Source organism: Rhagoletis zephyria, unplaced genomic scaffold (genome assembly GCF_001687245.7).
Source record: "Rhagoletis zephyria isolate East Lansing unplaced genomic scaffold, Rhagoletis_zephyria_1.1 Rzeph_scaffold_00315, whole genome shotgun sequence".
Lineage (NCBI taxonomy): Eukaryota > Metazoa > Arthropoda > Insecta > Diptera > Tephritidae > Rhagoletis > Rhagoletis zephyria.
The window spans coordinates 46178-62823 of record NW_016157399.1 but is presented as its reverse complement, the minus strand read 5'-3'; the positions used below and the strand labels follow the sequence as shown (position 1 = coordinate 62823).

The 16646-nt window shown below is 35.2% G+C and overlaps 1 protein-coding gene across 1 annotated transcript in view; it reads right to left on the bottom strand.

The window, feature by feature from the left end:
- Positions 1 to 16248, bottom strand: part of LOC108358934 (uncharacterized) — a 267395-nt gene extending 251147 nt beyond the window's left edge. The window contains exon 1 of the mRNA XM_017610464.1: positions 15627 to 16248. The gene's annotated coding sequence lies outside the window, so the exon portion shown is untranslated. The remainder of the gene's footprint in view (positions 1 to 15626) is intronic.
- Positions 16249 to 16646: the final 398 nt, after the last annotated feature.

Genomic DNA, 16646 nt, shown 5'->3' with positions numbered 1-16646 from the left:
ATTGCAGGTCAGGCTGAGATATATGCAATCGACATGGCGGCAAAGCTGGTGAACAAGATCGACCTAGCTCCATCTAAACTTGCCTTTATCGTGGACAGTCAAGCAGCTATCAAAGCGTTAGGGTCGGAAACGACCAACTCGATATGCGTTAAGGAATGCTGAAGATTCCTACAAGCTCTACAGCAACACATAATCAACCTTTACTGGGTCCCGAGGAAGCAGACGAATGTGCCAGAAAGGGATCTGGAATGGGTCTTGGGGAAGCGATCCAGATCGTGAAACCTCCCCTGCGATTTCTGTTTTCGGAGGTCGCTAGAGAGTGACCAAGGCAGCCACCAACAGCAGGCGGGAAATCTGCACATCTGCATGGTATCGCGATCGCTCTGGCCACGGCTCGACGAACGAAGAACAATGAGTTTATTTTAAGGCTGTCAAAACCAAACGTTAAGCTTCTCACAGGAATACTAACGGGACACTGGATCATTGGCCACATGGCCGTCAGGTTCGGAGTACCGCATAACGATTTCTGTAGAAGCTGTAGAGATAAGGAGGAGGTAGAATCCGTCCAGCACTTCCTTTGTAAATGTCCAGCACTCCGAAGAAAACGCCTGAAGTTTCTTGGGGACCATTTCTTCGAGAGCCTGGATACCTTAGGGAAAGCTCCACTGGAAGGACTGCTTGGATTCGCCAGAGAATTGAAATGGTTTAAAGACATGTAGGGAAACCGCCCTGGGCATCGCAACGGGCCTTTGTGGCCTCCGAGTGAACTCTTCTCAGAGCCGCTCACTTAACCAAACCTAACCTAATTAGAGTTGTTGCTACTTTTTTAATCAAAATTTATTTCTAAACAAGTAAGAAAGTCTAAGTTCGGGCGGAGCCGAACATTAAATACTCGGCGCAAGTATTAAATATGGTTTTTCTGCTTTCCGAAAGCTACCGCTACATTGTAAGCCGGGGTGGTTTTACCCCTATTTTAAACATCTTCGATAGAACGTTCAGTTAGACATAATGAGATAAACTTATATAATCATATGGGGGCGGTATCACGCCCATTTCCCAAAAGTCCAAACAATGTTACTTATTTTCAAGGGAATGTTGTTAGTATTAATTTTGAGTAAATTAGCGTCCTTAAATTTCTAAATATCGAAGTTTCAAGCATTTCTGAAATTTACGGTTATGTGAAAAGTGGCCGTAATTTTAGTCCGATTTCAATAATTTTCAACGCTTTGCGATGCGGCAAGAACAATAACCATACCGAATTTGGTACAAATTGGTAGAACGGTTACCCAGATATATATATATATATATATATGATCATATGTAGGCATCGCTAATCCCATTTTCCAAAATTTTATCTTAAATGTATTTCTTGGTAAAGAATTGTTGCAAGCATCAATTTTGAATAAATTAGCTGTAGTATTTACTGATTTATCGAAGATTTCGCATTTCTTTAAATTACCGTTATATAGGATGTAGGCGTGGTTATTGTCCGATTTAAAAAATTTTCAACCATTTGGTATGTTGTACCAAGGCTAACAACTATACCAAGTTTGGGAGAAATTGGTTGGGCGGTACGCCCATTTTCCAAAAATGTATAATATTCTTAATTTTCGTCTAAAAAGTAGTTACTAAAATATCGCAGTTTTCGTATTTCTGAAAACTACCGTTATATGGGAGGTAGGCTACTATTGGCCTACGCCCGAAAGAAGTAGACGTACCGAGCTTCGTTAAGATATCTCAATTTTCACTCGAGTTATCGTATGCACAGACGGACGGACAGACAGTCACCGCTTAACCGATTTCTCTTTTCATTCTGATCATTTACGTATACATTTGCCTATATCTATCTTGATTCGTTTTGCCTGTTACAAACAACCGTTATGTGAACAAAGTTATAATACCCTTGTGCACAAGTGCGCTCTGGTATTATATTAAATTCACTTGAAATTATTATGTAAATACCGGGTTCTCTCTCAACTTAGCAAAGGGCTTTTTCGAGATCGTTGGTTCGAATCCCACTGTGAGCAAACTTTTTTTATATATATATTTTTTAATTGTTATTTTTTTATTGGAATTATAGTTGTTGTTACCTTTTTAATTAAAATTTATTTCTAAAAAATTTAATTTACTTGAAATTATGTGAAAGAGCATAAAGTACAAAAAAACAGTGTTTGTAATTAAAACAAAAATAAAAATTTAAATACACTTTTAAGAATCGCTCCGAGTCGTTTAATATTTTTTTTCTTTGAACAGCCTTATTTTTTAAAAAACTTTTAAAAAATTTAGGACTAAGAAAGAAAATTGGTTAAAAATAATAAAAACAATAAATTTTTGTTGCATAATTTGCTGTTTGGCTTGTTTTGTGCATTAAAACTGTTTTTGATTTTGTCGTTAAATATTTTTTGTTTAAACTACCTTATTTTTAAAATAATTTTAGGGACTTGGAAAGCGGATTAAAAATTAGTTAAAAATAATAAAAACAATTAATTCTTTAAATGCAAAATTTGCAGTTTGCCTTGTTTTCAGAATTAAAACCATTTTTGATTTTGTCATTTAATTTTTTTTAACTAAATTTTAAAACAATTTTAAGTACTTGGAAAGCGGCTTAAAAATTGGTTAAAAATAATAAAATCGATAGATTTTTCCTTATTTTTAAAATAATTTTAGCGACTTGGAAAGCGGTTTAATAATAAAATAAAAAAAATAAAAGCAATACATATTTTTGTTTCTTAATTTTTTTGTGTGGCTCGTTTAAAAATGGTTTTTTGATTTTTTCATTATTTTTTTAATTAGAAAAAAGGCATTATTTTCTATTCAAAGAGGCTAATAATTGATCCAGTTATTATTTACTCAAGTAATAGGTAATTGTTACTTGGGGCGAAGATTATGCAGATGGCGAAAAGGTGATAAAAATTATATAGCAGCTTTCTATGAATCTTGAACTCTTTGCTGAAGTTGGTAAAAATGCTTCTTAATTTTTAGAATTTTAACCATGGTGATTGTTGTTTATTTAATTTTCAAAGTGATATATAAAGCAATTTTTATTCTAAAAATTATTGAACATTGAAAAAAATTGCCAAAAATAACATTTTTTTTATATAAAAAAAAATAAATTTTTCAAAGGTAAACTAGCTCATCTTGGAGCGGCAAAAAAACTGCAAATTCGGATGTAAAACCTAGTCTTTTATCTTTGAGTTCGAGCGTGCTTCGCTTATATAAAAATCGCAAAACACCTTATATTTATCTAAAAAAATACAAGAACGACAAAATTATTTTTTGCTGAACTAATTAATGGTAAAAAAACGGCAAATTCATGGGAATGCGACATTTTTTTCTTCACGTTGTTTCGCTAACTTTATACACATCAAAGTCATTCATGCGAAGACGGCCATCGCTGTGCGTTAGTCATGGGGAATAATCATGGGAGTTGTTGTGCTCAGCAGGTGATATGTGAGGTGGAGAGTATTAATAACACTTGATCACAAATTTTAATTTTGATTCTGTTCTCCAGACGGCACTATCCGATTTGGATGTAGAATCGCTCTCTGATTCCGAAAATCGATTTATTTTGTTTTGTATGGATGCGTTTTGGAGATATTAGCAATTCAACGTTATTCAGCTTAAAAAAAAGGAGTAGTTCAACTTAATAAGGTATGGCTTACGAACCAATTAAATAATCGTAGATACAGCAAATGAGACCAAATAAAATTCTCCATAAACCGTATATACATACATCACTTTTCGATAGCCCTTTCTGAGAAATTAATTAATCATTCCAATTTATTTTTTTTTTTATGGATGCAAATTCAAAACATTCAAACTTTAACAGGGAAAAAATTAAAAAGATAACACTTTCTGTGTAAATTTTTTGCACTTGTGTTAAAGCCTGTTCCTTAAGAAAAAAAAATTAAGCTACCAACGAAGAAAATCGATGGATAAATAAGAAAGTAATGATTGGTTAAATGAAAATGCGCAAGGATTTTATGTATGAAATATGAGCAGAAAAGTGTTACTCATTTGCATCGAAAACAAGAGGTGTCAGAAATGATTAATTAATTTCTCAGAAACTATCAGGGCTATTGAAAAGTATATGCCGTATATACATCGGTTTATGGAGAATTTTAGTTGCTTGCATTTCCCGTATCTCGTATTTCGTATTACAATTATTCAATTGGTTCGTTAGACATCCACTATTCTTTTAAGTTGAATAACGTTAAATTGCAAATACCTCGGAAAGTTATCCATAGAAAAAAAATTATCTCGACTTCCGGAATCACCGAGAAATTTTACATAGGAAATCGATAGTGACATCCATAGAACATTTTTGCTGTAAACCAGTGTAATCTGCCCTACCTGGCAGGATACTGGGATTTTTCCGTATATATAAGTACATACATATATCATTTTATCGTAGTTACAAATTGGTGCGTCCGCAGGGACATACCCTGCAGTAAAAAAAATATCAATTGATGAATATAACCAGATTCCTTTCAGTAAAAAAATATGAATAAATAACAAGTAATTTTTAAGCCAAAAACAAAACCGACATCAATTCTTATATACAAATTTAGGATTATCGTTAATTTCGATGATCCAAAGATCGGATTTAAAACAAATTAGTATGGGACCACCTGCAAGTAACATCTTTCCTATGAAAAATTAATAATTGAAATCGGTTAAAAGCTCAGTTATGCAAGACCTAGACTTGACTTGTCTTGAAAATTGTACATTTGGCAAACGAGCAGCGCGTGTATATAGTTACCCAAAAAACCAACTTCACTTAGAAACTAACCACTAAATCTAAATGTGAGGTCCATTTGACTCGTACACCTCCTAAATTTCGAGTGAATTTTTTCGGTTTTTCGTAATTTATTCGAAATTTAGGAGGTGTACGAGTCAAATGGGCCTCAAGTTCGGATTTACTGGGTCGAAGTAAATGTCGGTGGGTTGGTTTGATTAAAAGCACACTTTTTTTGTGTGCTGGTGTTAATCGACGGCTATAACAATTCTTTACATATATACATACACATGTATAGTGCAAATACAAGTATTTTTAAGAAACAGATTAGTTTATAACCCACTTTTACCAAAAATATGACTACATACGGTGACTCAAGTAAGTGTTCACATGTTGATCTCTTTTTAAATATTCACAATGCCTTTCAAATTAAATATTTGTTGTTATTTTTCTAAAAAATTTGTTTTCCATGCATAAGCCAAAACCATATAAATCAAATTTATCCATATTTAGAAAAATTCAAGAAATATTTCGAAATTATGAAATTTTGTTAATTTCTTATAAATTTTTGTATCAAGTTTCAGTTTTTGATATATATGGTTTTGGTTATTTTTATAAAAGAATATCGCTAGCTTAGAGTGAAAAGTTGCTAAGTCCACTTTTTATGAAAACTCATATTTTGATATAGGAGGCTAGAGAAACTGAATACGCATCGTTTCGAAAATTATAAAGGTACTTGTTTTATTTTTTCCTCTTCATAAGCAATAAAAGGAAAATTTGCTAAGTCCAGAGAAGCACTACAAATCCGATAAGGCGAAAATAATACGACATCTATTAATAAATATCGAATCCTTCTGAGTCTTATGGAGTTTTGCTGTGCTTTAAACGCGCAAAATGTTTGATTCAAAGTCTTGCGAAATAGTTAAAGAAAATGGCTATAGGAAGATTTTTTCCTCTCCTGTAAAATTTTTAAAATGGGACTTAGCAACTTTTCTTTCTAAGCTAGCGATATGCAAAAAAATTTTAACTTGAAAAAATTTTGAACATTTAAAGAAAATCAGCATGTGAGCACTTGTCTGCGTCACTGTATAAACAAACATTCATTAGTACATTAATATTAAGCGGAAAGTAGGGTAGTTAGGTTGGATATTTTTCTTACGGCTACAAAGTTTGTGGATTCATCAGGTTATGTGACCCTATTATGGCTTATTCGGTCTATGGTAAATTAGCACCATAAAAGCCATTATTATGTGCTTTGCCAAGGCCAAGCTCTGTATTTCAAGATAATTTAGAATACGGAACTTTTTTTTTTAAATGCCGAAGGCCTGTTCTATGTAGGCTCTTGTCGAACTTGTGACATAATTGAATCTTTTTTGTTCTTATGTGAGGTGCCCATTATGCTCATATGGTACCAATAGAAAGACCTCCAAAGGATAAGCACCATCTTCCAATAAATGGTATTTTTGGGGAGTTTTAAACGTTTTGTTTACCATTGCTTTGCGTATTGGGCTGTAATACCATACGGATGCATCATGAAATTGCCCGAAATATCCAGCGAACACATCAGCAAACCCTTATTTTGCTATCCGCCTACAATATAAATAAATAATATATGTGTATATAAATCCTTAATGAAGAAAATACTTACCAGTACAACAACTGAATAAGTTCCTTTCCTATTGTGATAGCTTATGCTATCAGTTTTAGGCTGCTGAATGCGAATATGCAATGCATATTATGCATTCCATCGACGCACCCTAACACAAATGGAGAAGGCAGAGCACGACTGGATTCGAAGTGTTCCATTGTAGCTCGTTGGCTCTCGTCGGTTGATGGGAACGTTATTAACTTGGTTTTTAAGTGGCGAATTGCTTTTATTGTACGAATAAAGTTTTAATACGCAGTAGCCGTGGGTAATAGTTAATGTGACCAACTATTTCATAGCTCAAAGAAGTACAGCTAAGGTTGGGTTAAGTTAACGCCGCGAGCCGATTACGAAATTTCGAATGCGGCTAATTTCGATCCCTGTGAGCTCAGTGTTTGTTCAGAAGTGTGAGCCAAATGCTTCCATCTTAGTCTCGCGGAGGTTGGACAGTCTAAAAGAAAGTGTGGAGATGATTCCACTTCATCTTCCTCGTAACAGCTGATACAAAAGGATCAGTTGCAATTCCTAGTCTCCCCGCATCATTATCAATCGCACAACGGCTTGTCAGAACCCCCATCACTAGCCATTGAGAGGTAACGTGTTTTAAAGTACCCTATAAACACATTTTCTGCAGCAGGGAAATGTCTCCTTTTCCTTTTTTATGTCACAAAAGGACACGGTTTCCCATAGCCTAACTGCAGTTCGTGCTACGACAATTCTGTCTGCAATATCCGTAGGCGCCGCGTTCAACATATGTATGTTAAGCAGCAGTGTAGGTGTGGTTCCAACTGTACCGCTAATTCCTGTTTTACATGTGTAGCCTTCTCTAGTGGCTTCCACGAGACAAGGGCGCCTTGAAACAATATGGGCTTAAATCTGGTTTCCTAGAGCTAATGAATTAATTTCGGCGAGATACCCCATCTTTTACCGATAGCTCCCCTACAGCAGTACAAGGTAACCGACACCTTTCCTACCCGTTCCTCAATGCTAGACTTCCACGACAGCTGGCGTTGATCGCCTACCTAGTTACCTGGTTCAGGTAACCCTGAGCCAAATCAAAAAGGGTGTATAGAAATCGTCCCTTAACCAAAAGTTCCACATCATCTACATACACCCGACAGCCCACTTTTTCCAGTTCATCTAGAAGGTTGTTTGCAACCGCAATCCAGAGCAGGGGAGAGAGAACACTACCTTGTGGAGTGCTCCTATTGAATCTGCACTGAGTACAGACGCTCCTCAGTCCGCCCTGACAGTTCTGTCACGAAGTAAGCTGGAGATAAGCCATTTTAGGTTGTTTTCAACCCCAATATTATGAATATACTTAACTATTGCTTCTGGAGCGACATTATTGAAGACCCCCTCGATATCGAAGAAGGCCCCTACTGCACAATCTTCATTAGTGAAGGCTTCCTTTGACCACTTTACCAATGTGTGTAGGTCGGCATTCACCAACCTTTTCTTGCAATAAGCATATTGAGCTCTTGAAAGACAGTCACAAGGAATCGCAAAAGCGTTTGAGCAAAAACAAAGAGACTGTTTACAAAATCTCTCTCTTGAAGTACAAAATCTCGCAAAGAAGTACATTTGACTGTACTTCGAAGTACGAAGTACAAGAGCGACAAAAGAAGTACTGTACTTCCGAAAGAAGTAATAGTGCAATTTTTATGGCGCTACCTTAATAACGACGGCGCCACCTGTGGTGTCAGCGCACTAACTCAGCGCAATAGAGCAGTGAACTGATTTGACCACAGCGCCATCTGAGTGTCACAGTACCCATGGTCCTACTGCCGTCGCTAAATTGGACTAATTTTAATTTAAAAATTCTATCGTTTCCTTAATTCAGCTTATATTAATAACAGAACAAGATTTTTAGTACAGAAAGTGATGATCAATATATATTAGTTGAAGCACGATAAAGCTAAAAGTTTGGCTCATAAGGATAGTATCGATAGTCTGATCACTTGAAATAACTATCGCCACTATCGTTTCATTAATAGCGTATTATCTTTCCTGGCTCAAAGAGAACAAAACTTGGCAGCATTATTTCATGAACGAACGAATAAAGATCACCCAGGACGATGTGCGAGAAAAATTTTTTTTTTTTTTGCAGTGCGTTATTTTTTTCGGCGTCATATGAATGAAACGGAATGAAACAATGTGTGTGAATAAAACCACCGATTAGAAAATGGCGATATCAACTATTATTTTTTTTTTCAAATGCAATTACAAATACGCGGTTACCGTGCGGGATGATCTGTTTAGTGGTTCATGGCATTATTTCTAAAAGCGTCATTTTTTATTTTAAGCGTGGAAATAGCAGAGGTTACATTGGCGTCATAGCAGTTGAAATGGGTCGATACTATCGATAGTATCAATAGTCACCCTTAAGACTATCGTAAAACATCGATGGACTTGACTATCGACAGTTTGACAGCTCTAAGCGCTAGATAGCTTATTTTAGGACCCTTATACTGATATCCACTTCAATGGTATGGAATGACTAGTGCGAACTCAGTGGTATTTAAAAAAATTGCCCTTCTTCAATTTCAGGCACCAGCCACGCCAACAAAGGCTAAAAATCCCGGAACAAAACCTTCTTAGTTTTTTTTGTACTTTAATTCCTGAAAGTTTGAAAAAAAAAATAAATAAATGAAGGTACGTACAGACTCCACATACATACCAAAGCATCTCGTAGTGGAGACACGAACCAAACACATTTAGCTCTATATCTTTCCAACTAACAGCCGGAACTCAATATATAAGGTATCGGTTGACAGGTATTATCCTATAAAATAACACTAAATATGTTGGGTGTACCCACATGCCCCCTTAAACCGGCAAAAGCAAAAAAAAAACGTTTTTTGTTTCGCAACCCTTTAGCCTAATCCGGTTAATCGTTTATGAAGCTTGAATACATTTTCTGGACACACTCTGCAAGACCTCTCCAACGATACCTCAAACATGTCGATTGGGCATCTGGATAAAAACTTCCAAATCTCGAGTCATTTCAGCATGCTACTGTGGCTGCTTTCCCCACTCGCGTGCACTGCCGTGCGCTGTTAATTTCTTACGGTAAGTTAAATTAAGTTAAGTCTAGACTAACTGAGCTTTTAGTCGTCAAAATGTCCTTGAACAAGTTGCAGCGCCATGAATTAATTTGGAAATTTTGTGAAAATAATCCTCATTTCAGCAGTTGCAATTTTTCATTAATTTAAAAACATCGGATTTAAAAATTTCTATATATGTATAAAACTATTCAACTTTTTAGAGATAAGAAAAGCATAGTACGAAAAAAAGGTTCCGGCAAAAAAAATTTATTTACAAGATAGCAAAGCACGTGAAAAGTTGAAAGCATATTACAGTGGGGCGAAAAGCAAAATCAGACCATCAGTTGGAACGAAAATACAAAGTTGATAAGAATACTATAAAAAAAAATATTTGGATTCTATGAACATTCAAATTAAAAGGAGAAAATCGAAACCGGACACTAAAGAAAAGCAGGCAAAAATAGTTATGGGGATTTGGTCTCTTCCAAAAAATGGTGCAACATGTGTTTGATGTTTCACTCAATCCTGCAAAAAGGCATGTTTTTGCCTTCTTGTCCTTGTCTAGCTCACGCATTTCATGATATTGTCGTTTTAAACAACCATCTAATTTTCAGGGCAACCATCTCCCCTGACAAAGCTTCACAGGGCGGTGAATGTGCCTTCTTGCTTTACAAGAGTGTGACATTTTAAGAAACGAACACATAATTTTCTCACCCTTTGCCTTTAATGTAGAATCGAGAAAGGGGCAATCAAAAGGCAAAATTTTTTGGTATAAATGAAATCACCATTAAATCTAGGTTGCGTTTACTTTCCCAAAAATACTTTGCCTCATCTTCGACTTATAAATGTTTTATTGATGATTAGAGCTACTTGAAAGTGGAGCGCAACGAATGGCAGCCAAAGCATTACTTCGAGTCGGAATAACGCAAAGCATCCGACGAAGTGAAATATATTCAAAAAACTAAGTTCCCCGGAAAAGTTTTGTTGTGGCTTACAATCAGTGAGCGTGGGGTAAGTGAACCGGTATTTTTTAAAGGCGATTTAGCAGTTTCTGCCCCTTGTATATCTAAATACAAAAATAAATTTACTTTAAATGAAACAAATTGCATATTTTATTTTCATTATCATCAGAGGTCGAAAATATCCCTCAACACTTTGAAAGTGTCCCAAAATAACCGTCCCTATTTAATAGAAAAAATAACCCACAAAACGAAACAAGTGGTTTATTTTTTGAAGATGTGTGCTCCTCTCAGTGGGAAACGGTTATTTGCATATCTTTTTCCGTTGCTGTTGGACACGGACCCGCACGGAAAAATAAGTGTTAGAGCGCGGTTACCCACGAACGTGTACGCAGGGTACCGTAGAAGTGCGTAGAAACATATCAAATTTGCTGTTGATTGAGAGAGAGAGAGAGAGAGAGCGAGATATAAGCAACGTCAACGTCATGGTCATGCGGTGGAAGGGCTGCGTGATTTTAAATCCTTATTGATTTAAAATCCGCTATCAATTAAGAAATATATTTGAATTTGTGATTTGGTTTGTTGACCAAATAAAAAATAAACTTTATTTGTGATTTGATTTGTCAACCAAATAAGAAATAAAATTTTTTTATTTGATTTGAAAATAATACTTTTGTGATGCAAAGCAAATAAGATATTCAAGTATCTTCCAACTTCCAGTTCTTCGAAAATCTTCGTGATTTTTGGGACTGATTCGGGATTTTCGAGACTTCTTGAGGATTTTCGGAATCCTCGGGACTGTTTCGGGATTTTTGGACTATTTCGGGATTTTCGAGACTACTTTGGGATTTTCGGGACTAATCCGTGATTTTCCAGACTTCTTCGGGATTTTTGGACTATGGAAATGAATTAAATCGATTCATCATGAATCATCATCGATTCTTTCTTAAATATCAAACATTTCTAGTTCCCAGGTTGAGTCTCTGTGACTATATCATTTTCTTTATAATTACCTTTATTTTAATATTTCTTCCTTTATCTTCACTTTACTCATCCTCATCTTTTTCTTAATATTAATCTTTATCATCTTTATGTTCATCATTTTCTACATTCCCCTCACCTTTGCCCTTATATTAGTAAAATTATTATACCCGACCGCACTTCTGCACAACGGTATTATAACTTTGTTCACATAACGGTTGTTTGTAACAGGCAAAATGAATCAAGATAGATATAGACAAATGTATACATAAATGATCAGAATGAAAAGATAAATCGATTAAGCGGTGACTGTCTGTCCGTCCGTCTGTCCACACGATAACTCGAGATATCTTAACGAAACTTGGTACGTGCATTTCTTTCGGGCGTAGGACGGATGGTATTGAAAATGGGCAATATCGGACAATAACCACTCCTACCTCCCATATAACGGTAATTTTCAGAAATACGAAAACTGCGATATTTTAGTAAACACTGAAGATAATTCACTCAAAATTAATATTTACAATAATTTTTAGACGAGAAATAAGAATATTATAAATTTTTGGAAAATGTGCGTAGCCACGCCCACATGTGTATATCTTGGTAACCACTGCACCAATTTCTTCCAAACTTGGCACAGGGGTTAGCCTTGCTACAGCATACGAAATAACCGAAAATTTTTAAAATCGGACAATAATCACGCCCACACCCCATATAACGGTAATTGAGAGAAATATGAAATCTTCGATAAATCATTAAATATAATTTATTCAAAATTGATGCTTGCAACAATTCTTTACCAAGAAATACGTTTATGTTAAAATTTTGGAAAATGGGCGTGGCGCCGCGCACTTATGATCACATATAGATATGTATCTCGGTAACCGTTCTACTAATTTGTACCAAACTCGGTATGGTTATTGTGCTTGCCACATGAATGCGAAATGTTGAAAATTATTGAAATCGGACTAAAATTACGGCCGCTTTTCATATAACGGTAAATTTCAGAAATGCTTGAAACTACATAGTTCCAAAGTTAAGGACGCTAATTTACTCAAAATTGATACACCCCGGCTTGCCATGTAGCGGTATTTGCGCCTGGTATTTAATGTTCGGCTCCGCCCGAACTTAGACTTTCTTACTTGTTAAATTCATCTTGATCTTAATTTTTGCATTTATCTTTACGCATCTTTGTTTTTGTTTTTATTTTTACCTTTGCCTGTAACTTTTTCTTTATCATTAATTAAGACACTTAAAAATAAAAGTCCCTGCCAAAGTGTTTTGCCCAAGGGAAATTTTAGCAGTTGATAAATAACCCACAGCGGAAAACACAAAAAGATCGCGCAGAGTGATTTGCCACGGTGAGAAACACTCTTTGCTTGAGAGATGACTGTTTGTATCAGTTCAGTGGTAAACACCCAAGAATGATAGAATACAAGATTGCGCCAATCGAGCTGAGAGCAACTGGCCGTGACGTCAAAAAATACCAGAATGAGAGAGCAAGACGAACTCGACAAGAAAAAGAGGAAGCATCGGACAAAAGGCAGTATGCCAAATTTTTTATTGGTGTATTTTATAGACTTTATATGCATACATAATTTTATTGTAAGGATGCCGATTCAAATTAATAAAAATCAATGTTTATTGCACGACGGTTGATTTCTTATGGCATGATTGAAGGTGCTGTCACATATTTTGTTGTCGCTTATGATTGTCACTGTGCCTTGATTTTGTTTAAATTTTTGTAAAGTTGCTTACCATACTTACGATTGCTATGAATTTTGCTTCCATTTTTTTAAGATTTTCTAATTTGGTATCTTCAAATTAAAAACAAAAGCACCAAAAACGCGCCAAGCACCAAACTCAAAAATTTTCGCGTTTTGAATATCCACTAAATTTGGTGCGAAAAGCATGAAGTTGGCAACAGGGAACGTAAACAAAAGTATTTTATGACGTCAGCGATTAGGTGGATGCTGTCAAATCGACGAAGAGAGGGTTAGCGGTCCGCGAATGGCGCGACCTTTATTTTCTGGATCGTGGTAAACACCATACGAGACACTTCGTGACGGTTATTTTCGATCTCTGACTATTATATACTATGTTCACGTGGAACCATTAACTCGAGTTTATGGGCCATTTTGGAGTTAAACGGTTAACATACTTATTAACCCGTCGTCTGTCATACAAATAATTTTCCTTTAGCTCGCCTTAAACACCACTTTTATTGGGAGTTTATGCGAATGCAACTTTTTTTTACCGCATTTGATTTGTGTCTTTTACCTTGTTTATACCTACGCAAGAACCGCATTAACAAAAAGCCGATTTGCCTCAACACATAATTCTTTCAAGCGTTTATGCATTTGTCTTTATACCGCACTCTACGAAACCGTATTTTAAACTAAACAAAATTTGCTGTTTTATGTTCTTTAATAATCAATTTGCGCGGTTGACCGAAATGTAAGTGAACAATAATTAAAATTTATTATAATAACAATTCAAATTTAAAACGGGCTGTATAAAGAAAACCAGCCTTTTTTCACTTCGCGTCAAATAAGTGACGTGTTTATACCTGTTTTCTAGCCGATGTGAGAAATAAAACACCGATTTGAAAACAAAATCGAGTCAATACACTTTTGAATTTCTGAGCGTATTGAAATCTGGTTTATGCTTCCGTTTTGAACTGGGGCAAAGCGCCTTATGTAACGGTATAAACAAGGTATTTGATAATTCAAACCTGCAACCAATCTGCCGACGGTTAGCCTGCTCCCATACTGCAGGATTTTATCAGAAATAGTGCGAGGTCGTTTCGTGTATAAATGCAGAGTATCAACAATCTAGCTATGAAAAGCCAAAAATGTGGCTCGATGGAAATTTTTGTACTGATTTCAACCCTACCAAAATTATCTGACGGAAGTAAAAAATTAAGAAGATATCAATGGTTAAAGTTAATATTGTTGATTTTTTTAAATATTAATATCTTCTGAACAAAATAACCTATTAAAAAACTAATAAAGGTAATTAGAGGGCCTTTCACATGGTACAAAAAATATATATGTTTATTTAAAGTTTGTTTTAAAAAGGGTTGCACTATATACGTCGCGTATAAAAGATATCATCATCAATACTTTTGTGATCGGTCAAATAGTTTCCGGGATATTATAAATATAAAAAAACAACAACATGAAAAGTTCAATAGTCACATTTTTTTTTTTTTTTCTAAACGGTTGGTATTCGACACGGCTACTTCAGACCTTTTCTGTCTAAATCCTGGAGTAAGGGAACAGGCTAGATGTGAGTAAGAAAAAGTAAACAAATAAATATCAAATTAAACTCTGAGTTTCTTTAACACTCCAATGAGAACACTTAACAGTTTTTCATAAACTCAAAACAATAACTCGAGTTAACTTTTCAACGTGAACATAGTATTACTATACGTTTGTTCGGATTTCATTCATCATACGTTAAATATGGTCAGTAAAAATGTTATTATTTAAAACGGCGAATAGTTTTATATGTACATATCAACTTTTGTGAGCTTATTTAGGTACAACATACCTACATTAGTTACAATAATATTAAGCTATAATACAAAATTTTTGAGTAATAATTGGTTTTAAAATTTTTTTTTTCTATAGGAGGGCCCACCGTAAATGCCTCGTAATCACGTAAACCTCTTAAACTTAAAAATCAGTTTATTTACGAGGTTTACGTGGTTACGAGGCATTTGCGCGTTTAGATGAATTTCACTATTATTTTCTGAGAAGTCTTTAATTTTCACTTTGATCAATTACGATCATATGGAAGGTGGACGTGGTACGTAATCAGTTTTGACCAACTTATCACCTGTCCACCAAATAATAAGATTTGGCGCTTACACTTTGGTTGAGGGTTAGGCCGAGCTTCTCCAATTTGCGCTGTACTACATCCTGACTTTATAACGCAAATGGAGGGACTTACAGCTTTACGCCTCCTGCGAACGGCAAATGATTTTTGTGAGAAGCTTTTTGCAGGCAAAAATATAATGGGAGATTTGCCTGCCGAGGGGCGACCGCTGTTAGAAGTGTTTCTAATGGTGTTTTCGTGTCTACAAAAAAATTTTGCCTTTTGATTGCCCCTTTCTCTTTCGGTTTTTCTATTTTTTCTTTTCTATGTATTATTTCATTTAAACATAAAAATATGACTACTACGAAATATTTGAAATTTTCTAATTCCTATTGTTTTAGCAATTAGCCCAGTAATTCATAAAAGTAACTTACCACACAATCAAAACAGTTGAGATGAGAGCCTCTATAATCATGAGAACAGAAACCCCTACGCCAAGCAGGTAGTTTTAATTTAACACCCAATTGTTGAACACTTTTAATTTACAATTAAATTCAGTAAATGAATTTCACTTGAAATAAACACACACTTCACAAATATTTAAGCCAATATTTCCTTTATTACTTTCTTTATCTTCTCCAAATAATTTGTAATACTTTATTTGTTGTGATAATGTTTTAATTGGCGGCGACACTAATGAACTTTCAAGTGCAAACACTTGCCATATGAATTTATTTATAATTAGAACTTATCGCCTATGATGTTGGGAAAACAATATTAAAGCACATGCAAACAATTTTAGTTTCCGCTTTTGAAGTTCCCGTTAACGCCGACCATAAATTGTTGCATTAATTAGTTTTCTTATTCAAACACTCTAGCTGTGAAATATGAAGAGAAAACACTTGTTGGATCGCGCCGAGTTCGAAGCAGCTCATGCCCAATATAATCAACAACTGAACACTAAATTACTTTTATTCGCCAACGCGGCGAATGAGCAACGACCCCGACCGTCCGCGACCAAATTCTCTAGCAGGCAATCACAACCGTTCGCCTCCGCAGCCAAAACACCATTGCGCGGCGGACACCGCAAAATACTCGCAGGTTCTCTCAAAGACAATGTTGCCAGATTCAAAGCTGTAACTGTGAATTACAGTTTTTCTAGACAAGCTTACAGTTGTACAAATTAAAATTTTTTCGAAATCAAAATTTCTCTTTCCGTTTTTTGTAAGCCAGTTTTAAAGCTAAAAGGGAGGCTGTCGGAGCAGCGTTTCTTCATTCGGAACAAATGGTTTCATTCGGAACAAATGGTTCTTTCCACAAATTCCACAAATAAATAACTAGAAATTCCAGCCCTCTATTGAATTTTAAGAACTAAAAATTTCTTTAAAAAAACGCTTCAGGAGGTACTAAATTTGCTAAAAAAAAATAAAGCAATTAACGAAAATAATGAAACT